Source organism: Piliocolobus tephrosceles, chromosome 16 (assembly GCF_002776525.5).
Source record: "Piliocolobus tephrosceles isolate RC106 chromosome 16, ASM277652v3, whole genome shotgun sequence".
In the NCBI taxonomy this organism is placed as follows: domain Eukaryota; kingdom Metazoa; phylum Chordata; class Mammalia; order Primates; family Cercopithecidae; genus Piliocolobus; species Piliocolobus tephrosceles.
Genome location: NC_045449.1, coordinates 77,065,522 through 77,075,554, shown reverse-complemented (window position 1 = coordinate 77,075,554; position 10,033 = coordinate 77,065,522). Strand labels below are relative to the sequence as shown.

The following is a 10,033-nucleotide window of genomic DNA, read 5'->3' as shown; positions in this document are numbered from 1 at the left end:
GAACACGCGGGGATTCCTGTGTGGGTCTGTACCCACCAGGACCCCCCGGCCCCGACTGTTGATGCTGTTGTTCCCACAGTGATGTCCAGGACTGTGGGTCTGACAAACACATAGTCATGTACCCAGCACTCTAGAGCCACACAGAAGACTTTCGTCCCTCAAAAATGGCCCCAGTTCGGCCCCTCGGTAGTGAGCTCCTCTCCCCTCACCCACCCACTGGCAAATACTGGTCTGTTTCGGTCCCGATAGCTGTGTCTTTCCACACACACAAAAGTGAAGTCTAGGGTGAGGCCCATGGCCCTGGGAAGCAGGTGTAAGTCGGGGAGGTGGGCACACAGGCTCACCACGGAAGAAGATCCATGCTGCCCACACAGCCAAGATATGGGAGAGGGCAGGACCAGCCCCCAAGGTGTGAACCTCGTCCGAGGCTACGCTCCCCTCTGGAGCAGAACAGCCTCTGCAGAGCTTCCACCATGCACGCAGGGAGTGCACATCCAGGCCAGGAAGGGGAGGGCCCCTGTCTGCAGAGATGGGCCCGTCCTGGACAGGAGGGAACAGCCTTCCAGGCAGATCCGCCACTGGCCGCTGTTCCCGGAGTGACTGTGTCCCCTCTCAGTGTCCTCGCCCAGCCAGCCTCCCCCACCTCCCTCTGCAGCTGCCCCTCTCCGTCCCCTTCTCCTTTCTTCACGGCTCCTTCCCTTTGCCTGCCACAACCAAACTGAGTGAAGGTGTTTTTCGCAGCTTGCTGGCTCTATCCAGCTTCAGGTTCTTGACTTTAAAGGTGGATGCTGGCAGTGTGTGGCCTGTGTTGTGTGTGTGGCAATGTCGCTGGCAATGTGTGGCTTATGTCACGTGTGTGGCAACGTCGCTGAAACAAGTCTTCACTGACGTGGCCTCTGGGGTTTTCTGCTGGGTTTCTGGACCTTGTAAGCAAAGCAGATCCCCACCCAACAGACCTCCTGGTTGTGACGATGTGTGTTTCCGTCCCACACAGGAGGGTGTTTATGGTATGAAGTGAGGCCTCTCGTTAACTCAACAGCCGACTGAAGCACAGTTTATTAGAGCCCAGAAATCATGGTAATCCATTCCTACAAGCACATAGCACAGCTAAACCAGCTCCGAGGAGGGTCCGAGTGGCCACAACTACACCCCGGGCCCACTGTGCCTGCCGCGGGGAGCGTGAAAATCACTACATGAGACGGATCGATCAATAGGAGAAAAGGTATGCAAATTTATTTAGTGTGTATATATGATAGCCTTTAAAGCAAAGACCCAAAGATGGAGGAAATTGTCCATTTTTATGTTTAGGTTTAAAAGAGTATGAACAGTCCTCTAGAAAAAGGACTGGACAAAAAGGAGTTGATCTAATATTAACAGACTGAGTGGGAAACCAGCAAGGTATGTCTAGATTTTTTTTGGCCTCTTTGAGCATTTTTTCCTCTGGGCGTGGGGCAGGGCCCTCTCTGGAAGGGGAGTCTTGTGACCTGTAGTCAAACAGGGTCTGTCAGATCATTTCTTTGTAGTCAGTTCTTATATAGAAAGGCAGATGGAAAACTGAGTAATATTTTTAGGTTTTATGACCAGCTTTGGGGAGAAGGGGTTCTGGTTTCTACGACTGGCCTTGGGGAAAAAGAGAGTCTGGTTTCTGCGGTGCCTTGGGGGAGAATGAGACTGAGAGGCAGGAGGGCAGGAGAAGGTCAGAGAAAACTTTTGCTTCTGAGGCTGCTGCTGAGGCCTTCATTTTGGGGCGTTGTTTTCTGAGCCCCAGCAGGAGGAAGGAAGCCTGTCCCTCCAGGGCTCAGTCCTGGGCCTCAAGGGCACCCTCAAAGCAGGCAGCTCACCTCACAGAGCTCCCCTCGGCATGTCCTCCCCCCGCCCTTCCCTGGTCCAGCACCTCACCTGCTCACACCTGTCTGGAGAGTCCCCAAGGCTGGAGAGCTGCTGGGTCGGCCGGGCCGAGCACGCAGCACAACGCTTCCCTGTGCCTCCCAACCATGATAGGCGACGTCAGCCCACTTTATGGATGAGACAAGAAGAAGCCAGGCTGACAAGCCCAACATAGTGGAACCAGCAACAGGCTTTTATCCTCCTCTCCTTTGTCTCTCTTCCCCATCGCACCTCCGTCTGCTCCATTCTCTCTGCAGATCAGCTTCCCAGACAGTATTCTTGGTTTCTGAAGCTTCCCCACGGTGGCTGTAACTGTCCAGACTGGGGCCACACCTGGGCCTTCAGTCAGGGATCCAGTGATCACATTCTGGTCGCCTCGTCAGGCCAGCTCCCCTGAGCTCTGCCCTCCTTGTCTCTCCTCTCCCGTCGAGCCCTCAGCTGGTTACCTGCACGAGGAAACTTGCCCCTAACTGACCCCCTTTCCTCCCTCCATGTCCCTCAATCCAACACCAACCCTGGCAAAAATGACCAGCCTAAAGCAGAGATTGGGTCCCAGCCTGGCTCTCCCTGGCCACCGCTCCCGCTTCACACCATAGACAGAAGGCTGCCCTGCGGAGGGATCCCCGGACCCTCTTGGTGGGTGCCAAGCGGGTATGGAGGCCAAGGCCTGAGCGCTGAGAATAGTCAAGGGGCTGGCACTGCGTGGGGAGGAGGAGCTCAGAGAGCAGAGGAGCCTGACCCTGCAGGTCAAGACTTCTGTCTAAGATAAATGAAACGCTGTTTGGGAATTTTAAGGAAAGGAATGCCTTGACCCAAACCTCACGCTTTACATAATAATTAACTTAAAAGGAATCACAGGTTTAAACAGAAAATCTACATAATAGGTTTACCATTTAATTTAAAAACTATAATAGGTTTACAGTTTTTAAATTAAAATTTTAAATATAGTGGCTTATAAAACTTTGAGAAGAAAACAGAAAATCTTCATGAATGCTGCAAAAGTCACTGTGGAGAGAATTAAAACACAAGACAAAGAGTTGGAGAAAATATTTGTGAATCGCATATCTGACAGAGGAATTGTATCTAGAATACATAAAGAACTCTCAAAATCCAACAGTAAAAACACCAAATAATCCGATTACAACTTGAGGAAGGACTTGAACAGATGCCTCACCAAGTAAGGGATATGGATGGGAAATCAGCACGTGAAAGATGCTCCCATTAGCCACTAGGGAGATGCAAAACAGCCACGATGAAACGCTTTTCACTCATTCCAGGGTGGCTAAAATGTAAGCACGGAAAATGCTGAGTGCCCGCAAGAACACGGAGCATCAGGCACTCTCATTCCTGATCGGCAGGAGTGCAAAGTGCAGGGCCGGCCTTTGGCGTTTCCTTGTAAAGTTGAGCATATATTTCCCACACGACTCAGCAATCACACTTCTGGGTGTTTACCCAAGAGAAACTAAAGCTTATCTTCACACAAAAACCTACAATGTAAATGCACAAACAGCTCTATTCAGCAATCATCCCACCCTGGAAACAACCCAAAGATGCTTCAGTGGCACAGGTGCCTCCGCACAGAACCCTGCCCAGCACCGCCGAGGAGGGAGCTGTGGACGCGTGGTCGGCTCGGGGGTTGCGACACACCCAGCGGGAGGAGCTGGTCTCCAAGTGCTGCCAGCTGCCTGATTTCCTCTACAAAAGACAAAAGCACAGGGAGAGCTGCCGGGCTGCGCTGGGGGAGTGCGGCTATGAAAGGAGTTCTGGGGGTGATGTAACTGTTCTGTGTCCACAGTGTTGCTACATGAATCTGTAAATGTGTTACATTCATAGAACCGTACACCAAAAAATAGCAGTTTTACTGAATGTTAATTCAGAAATGAAATAAAAATTTTAAATTAACAACAAGCAACTTTACAAGGGAAATAAAACAAAACAACCTCATTTGCTCGCCACAAAGCCACCTCGTGAGCCTGGGTGGTGTCTGAGCCGGGCCTGCTGCTGATCTTGCTCTGACCTGGCCCAAGGGTAGGACTCGAGGCTGGGAGCCAAGGGCCAGCCACAGGACACGCAGAGAGACCCACTCCGCTGGTCTGTCACACACACCGCACCAACTCTGTGTTCACGATGAACCAGGGAACACTCTGAGCTGAGCCTGTCTCCGGCTTCAACCAAAAAGCCTGAGCTCTGGCAGGCGAAGGACCAGGCGTTTCTGTGGGGCTATGGGCTTGTCTGGGAGGCAGCCGCCTCTGAACCACCCAGGATGGTTTCGGCTGTGTTTGGATGGAGTTCCGAGTTTCGCCAGTTAAAATTCCTCCTTCAGGGGCTCTCTAGGGGGGTAAAGCACAAGATTTGGGGTGGAAAAATGACAAGTCAGAGGACTGGAAGGCCTTCCGCCTGCAGAGATGGAGAGCCTCTCGCAGGCCACTGTGGAGGACCCCACAGGAGGACCAACAGATAGATGCCTTTCAGCCTGGCCGAGGGAGGAGCCCCTGACTCAGACTCCGCAGGAAGCAGAGGGCTGGAACCAAGTTTCCCTGCATCCGTCCAGGCAGGCAGCCCCGAACGGTGCACTCCAACATGGGATAGCTGAGCCAGCGTGGGGGACGGTAGCTGTCTAAACAGGAGCGTGCAAGTCCCATGCTGGGAGCTCCCCAGGGTCAGAGCTGCCCAGGGTCACAGCTACTTGAGGTCAGAGCCACCCCGGGTCAGGGCTGCCCAAGGTCAGAGCTACCCACGGTCAAGGCTTTCCCAGGCATCAGAGGAGCCGAGGTGGTAAGGGCTGACTTCAGGGAGGAGTTATGCTGCAAAGGGTACTGAAGGCCAGCGTTGTTGACAGGGTACGGTGTCTGGGTAATAGCACGGGAAGAAAAAGGCTTAGAGTTGCAGGGAACAACATGAACTGGAGTTGGGGGAGTGGACATGCCCCTTAGAGACCACAAGGTCTCCCCAGGGCTGGGCCGTGGCTGCTGGAGCTCCCAACCCAGGCCGAGTGTCGGCGCCTGGGCAAGACCCTCTGGGGCAGCCTGGGACCCCAGAGGTCAGAGCTGGAGGAGGCTCAGCTGGGGCCCTTGCACCAGGCAGGAGGTCCAGAAAAGAGACAGTGCTCTTGAGTGGCAGGAAGGCAGCTCCATAGAGAAGCAAATCTCACCCCAGCTCGGGCAATACTCAACTACATGTTCTCAGCAGGGCTTGGGGCATGTGGCATCGGCACTGGACCCGAATATGGGCTCAAAGCTTTACTTTACCATATTCTTTCTTTTATTTTTCTTGCAGATTGAGACAGGATAGGGAGGAGTTTAGGGAAGCGAGCGAAGCTGGAAGATGCTGACCAAGGGAAGTTAATTCCATCAAGAGGAGGATGGGGGACAGAAAGGCAGGAGGAAGAGGAGGAGGATCTTTCTCACAGGGGTGTCAGCTGATGGGGGCAGCACGGGCACCCACAGAGCCCTTCAGGGGTCGTTTGTTGTGTGCAGAGAGGCCACAGCAGGCGAGGCAGGTGGTGTCGACCAGCCCCAAGGAGACACTAGAATCCCTGTTCTTAGGAAGGTCCCCTCTTCCTCCTCCTGAGTCTCACCTTGGAAAGAGGGTCAGTCAGAGCTCAGGCCAAACACTGGGGTTAATAGGGGTAAGAACAGGGACCTGTGGGGTCCTCACCTCTGTCCTCTTCTCACCTTCCTGGCTCAGGCCAGGCTCAGCCCCCAGTGGTCTATTGTCTTTCTGTCCTCTATCTACCTACCCACCGATCTACCCATATGTCATCTAGTTCATCTACTTTATCTATCAACCATCTATCATCTATCTACCTACCTACCTTTCCATCTATCATCTAGTTCACCTACTGCTATCTATTATCTAATTTGCCTATCAATTATCCATCTATCAACTACTTCTATCATCTGTCCATCACCTATTATCTATCATCCGTATACCATCTCTCTATCTGCCGCCTCTCTAGGCAGCAATCCATCCATCATCCACTTCATCTATTTCTACCTGTCTCCCATCCCCTCTGCCCACCCTCACCAGGGAGTGTGCAAGCACGGCCATGTCAACAGCCCCTAAAGGCACAGGTGCACACAGCACGTTTTCTGCTCCCTCATGTGTGTGGGGCAGGGGACGGTAGAGCTGGGGAAGAAGAGATAAGGAATTAAGTCAAACAGGGACTGTCTTGTCTGCCCCTAGGTCCTTTCCTCATCTAGAAAGCAGATTTTTTCTTGTAGAGCACCACGAGAGCTGTGAAACGCGAGTGAGGGGTGAGGCAGGCCACGGGGCCTTCCCCAAGGTGGGCAGATGGTCGCCTCTGGGGAACCAGCTGGCCAGAGGGGGCCAAGCGCCAATCGGTCGCGATGAGAGCAAAGCAGCAGGCGGAAGTTTACAGAGGCAAGTGTCAGTGCCAGGGTGAACGCTGGGATTTTTCAACTCCAAGAGGCATTTCAAGTAAAGGGAAAACCTCCCGCTGGGGCTGGGCTGAGAAACTACTCGGGTGATGGGGTGAGTGAGAATGACAAGGTGTATCTGGTTGTCCTGGAGACCTGGCTGAGAACTCCGTATGATTCTCTCAGGTAGACAGTTACACTCACTCTTGTTTTCAGTGAGAGTCAGTTTCCACAGAGAATTGCGTGGTGGTCCCCAAGAACCGAGGGGGCAAGGCCCAGGAATGCCCCAGCAGTGGTCTGGAAGGGCCTGTGGGGCTGGGCGGGAGGTGGGTGGGGACGGGGGACAGGCAGAGGGAATGCAAGGGAACAGAGGCAGAGAGACGGTGCCGCCTGGGGAAAGCGGCACACCCAGGACAGAATGTGCCCGAGAGCCACACGCACTCACAGCAGCTTCCCAGTGTTTGTTTTCCATGCACCAAGATGCTCCCCCAAACCCTCTGCAGCCCGTTCCCTGCCTTGGGGGTCCTGCTGAGGGCCACCCTTTGGGTCTGGGGCTCAGGTCACTGTTCCTTCCTCAGTGCCCCTGGTGTGTCCCTGGGATGAGCTGGCTGGCCTACCTAGTGGGAGCCTGTGCACCGCGGTTCGTGTGCCCCAGGGGAGGAGGCTTTGCCTTTCCTGGACCCCACTTTATCGAGGTAAAGCCTGAACCCTGGGACCAGCAAGGGGAGGGAGCTAGGGTGGAGGGCAGTGGCTGGTCATGGAGGCCAGTGTCCGGCCCTCTGCTAATCACCTCCAAGACTGATTCTGGGAACGGAGTCCAGTCCCTGGGCCCAAACCTTTGCCTCTGCCCTTCTTGCTCTCTAGAAATGGGAGGCCACATCCCTGGTTGCTGAAGCCTTGCACTCTGACCCACTGTCTGAACCTGATGGAGTCTCAATGCAGTGACCTGGTGCCAACCTTTCCTGGAGCTCTGCAGAGCCAAGGAGGGGGTGGATGGAAAGACGGGGAGTCCCTCCCCTTGGGTGAGGAGAGGAACTAGGGCCGGGGGAGATGCGCAGGCCTGGTGGCCGGCGCACACGGTTCCCCATGGCCAGAAGGGGGCACTGCAGGAGTGCTCAGAAGCGGAGACCTGGGCCTGCTCCGGGTAGAAACCGCCCCGCCCCCGCCCCACCGTGGCCACTCGCTGGAGCCTGGCCTTTCCTGAGGTTCCCGAGTGGCTGTGAAGGGTGGGCTCAGGGTGAGGGGTCAGGCCACACCAGTGGGTGCAGAAATGGCTGTGGCCACGGGAGGGTGTTGGGGAGGAGGCCAGAACTCAGACCCACACTGCAGCACCCAGCCCACCACTTCCCCCAGCTTTCTCTTCCTTCGTGCACACTCTGGGGCTCACGCTTCTGCTGTGGTCCCCACTTAGCAAACCTGGTCAGCCTTTGATGCGTGTTTCATGGGTGAGACGTGGAGGCCAGGTCAGCCACAGAACCCAGGGCACACGCAGCAGGAGGCCGTCTGTGGCCAGGGCCAGCACGGAGTCCACTGGGCCTCAGAGGAGCATATCTGTGCCTGTCCTGCGGCCTTAAGTCCACCCAGAGCGCTCGATCTTCTGTCCACCAGGCCAAGGATGCATGCAGAGTGAGGATGTGTGAGTCTAAGCGTGTGGGCGTGATGTGGGGCGTTCTGTGTGAGAACATGCGTGTGGTGTTTGCATGTTCTCTGTGTGTGAGTCCCTATGTGTGATGCCCGTGTTTTCAGTGTGAGTTCGTGTGTGTGACGGGGTGTGTTCTGTGTGAGAACGTGTGTAGCGTTTGTATGTTCTTGGTGTGAGTTCATGTGTGTGTGCATGCTCTTGTGTGTCAGCACATGGGTATGACGTGGGTATGCTCTCTGTAGGTGAAAACGTGTGTATGACGTGGTTCCTTGTGAATCTCTGTGTGTGATGAGCACGTTCTCTGAGTGTGTGTGGTGTGTCTGGGTACGTCTCTGGGTATGTGCGTGCTGTGTGTCTGTAGTATGTGTTCCCGTGTTTCTCTAAACTGGTAGCTTCATCTCTTCCATGTTCTCTGACATTCAGAGAAATTTTCTCACAAATGTGTCCACAACGTGGCTCTATGCCATCTCCCCTGCTTTGGCGAGCACCAGTGTCCTCAGAGAGAAATGTCCCTGCTCCTGCCCATGCATTCATGGCATGACCCTCGTTACCAGCTTTCCCCCCATGCAGCCCAGGACACATCCTCCTGGGTGAATGTGGCAGGCTCCACTCCGACCTCAGGGTCTGCCTCTCACCAGGGATCGATATCCACACAAAAGGGCCAGAGCAACAGCTGGCACATCCCCTTCCTTCCTCCACCCTTCCCACTTATTCCTCAACCAGCCCTAGCCAGACAGGGAGCCCAGGTCCCACAGAAAATCTCTATGAGAAAGTAAGACAAAAGGGCCGACCTCCGCAGCGGTCCCTGGAGCGCCAGTCGGCGCTGACACCAGGAGCGGGAACTTACCCTGTCCCAGAGGCAGACAGGGACTGTCATCCTTGCCCAGAGGCCTCGCCTAGAGTGGGGTCCCAGCCCTGCAAGGGACCCCTAGGAAGGGGAAAGGAGCCACCTGTGCGTCCTTGCTTCTTACAGACGAGCCCTCACACGGAGCACGTGGCCACTTCGGTCTGGGTCTCTGCGCTGGTGGTGTGTGCTGCGGAGATTTCTGGGGAGGTCCCAGGAGCAAGAATGGACCAGGCCCAGGGTAGAGGTGCAAAAGGGTCCTGCCCTTGGCTCCCTCCCCCAGTACAGGCCAGTCAAGGCGGAGAGGAGGCCCCAGCTTGTCCAGCTGGCGGAGACTAGCCAGGGCACTGACACAGTGTCACTCTAACCCTCATTTTTCTCAACTCTTCCATTCCTTACGCCCTCTTGCTTGGAGAACCCTGACACCATCCCTGCTGACACTGGAGGGATTCCAGAGAGGCTGATCGTCATTGAGAGGAAAGCTCCGTGAGCCCTCTGAGCCCTCTTTGACTTCAGAAGCGGTCGTCTAACAGCTCGCAGATTCAGTAGGAAGTCCAAGTTGCATCAGTTTGGAAGTCATGCGGTCAGGCTTCCTGTACCCAGAGGGTGATTCAGCTGCAGGCAGCTCTGAGCTGCACCCCACCCACCCCTGGCCTTCAGGGCCACATTGAGGCTGCAGGGCGAGTCTGGCCCCCACGCTTGACAGCCAGATTCCATTTCCTGGCAGCCTCACCTTGGATCTGACAAGGGGGGATCCTAGGACACCAGCCTCGTCTATCCTCCCTGGGACAGCCCAGAACCTCACAGCCTGTGGGAAACACCAGAGCATGGAGGGTCAAGCCTACAAAACCCCCCAGTAGGTGATTAGGATAAGGTGAGCACTGGCCCCAGCTGACTCAGGCCAGCCCCCCAAGCAGCCAGTGTGAGAAGTGATGACCACATAATGCTCTGGGGTCTCAGGGAAAGTCCAGGAGCTGGGGCATTCCAGGCTGCATCCCTGTAGTAAGCACAGAGCAAGACCCCAGCATGTTTTGCAGACCCCACCTTATGAGCCCTGCACCCCCCTGCTCCAGGAGGGGTCAGCACCCCCATGCCAGGGCTGGTTTTCGGGGTGGGTGCCTGGCCAAGCTGAAGGGCCACAAGGTGTTGAGAACTCTGCCGAGGATGCTGGGGATTGGCACATTCAGCACTGCCCCTTCGGGCTGTGTGAGTCCTCAGGAAAGCTCCTAAAAGGCAGAAGAAGGGCCATGGCAGCACCTGGGCCAAGGGGGCAGCTCACAA

General features: G+C 55.3%; 1 long non-coding RNA gene across 1 annotated transcript; it reads right to left on the bottom strand.

Moving 5' to 3' along the window:
- Positions 1-1,040: 1,040 nt before the first annotated feature.
- On the bottom strand, positions 1,041-9,268 carry LOC111528468. Its single transcript, XR_002727002.2, has 2 exons — positions 8,756-9,268; positions 1,041-4,217 (listed from the first exon to the last, which is right to left on the bottom strand). It is a non-coding gene; the product is annotated as an uncharacterized LOC111528468 (long non-coding RNA).
- Between the last annotated feature and the right edge of the window lie 765 nt (positions 9,269-10,033).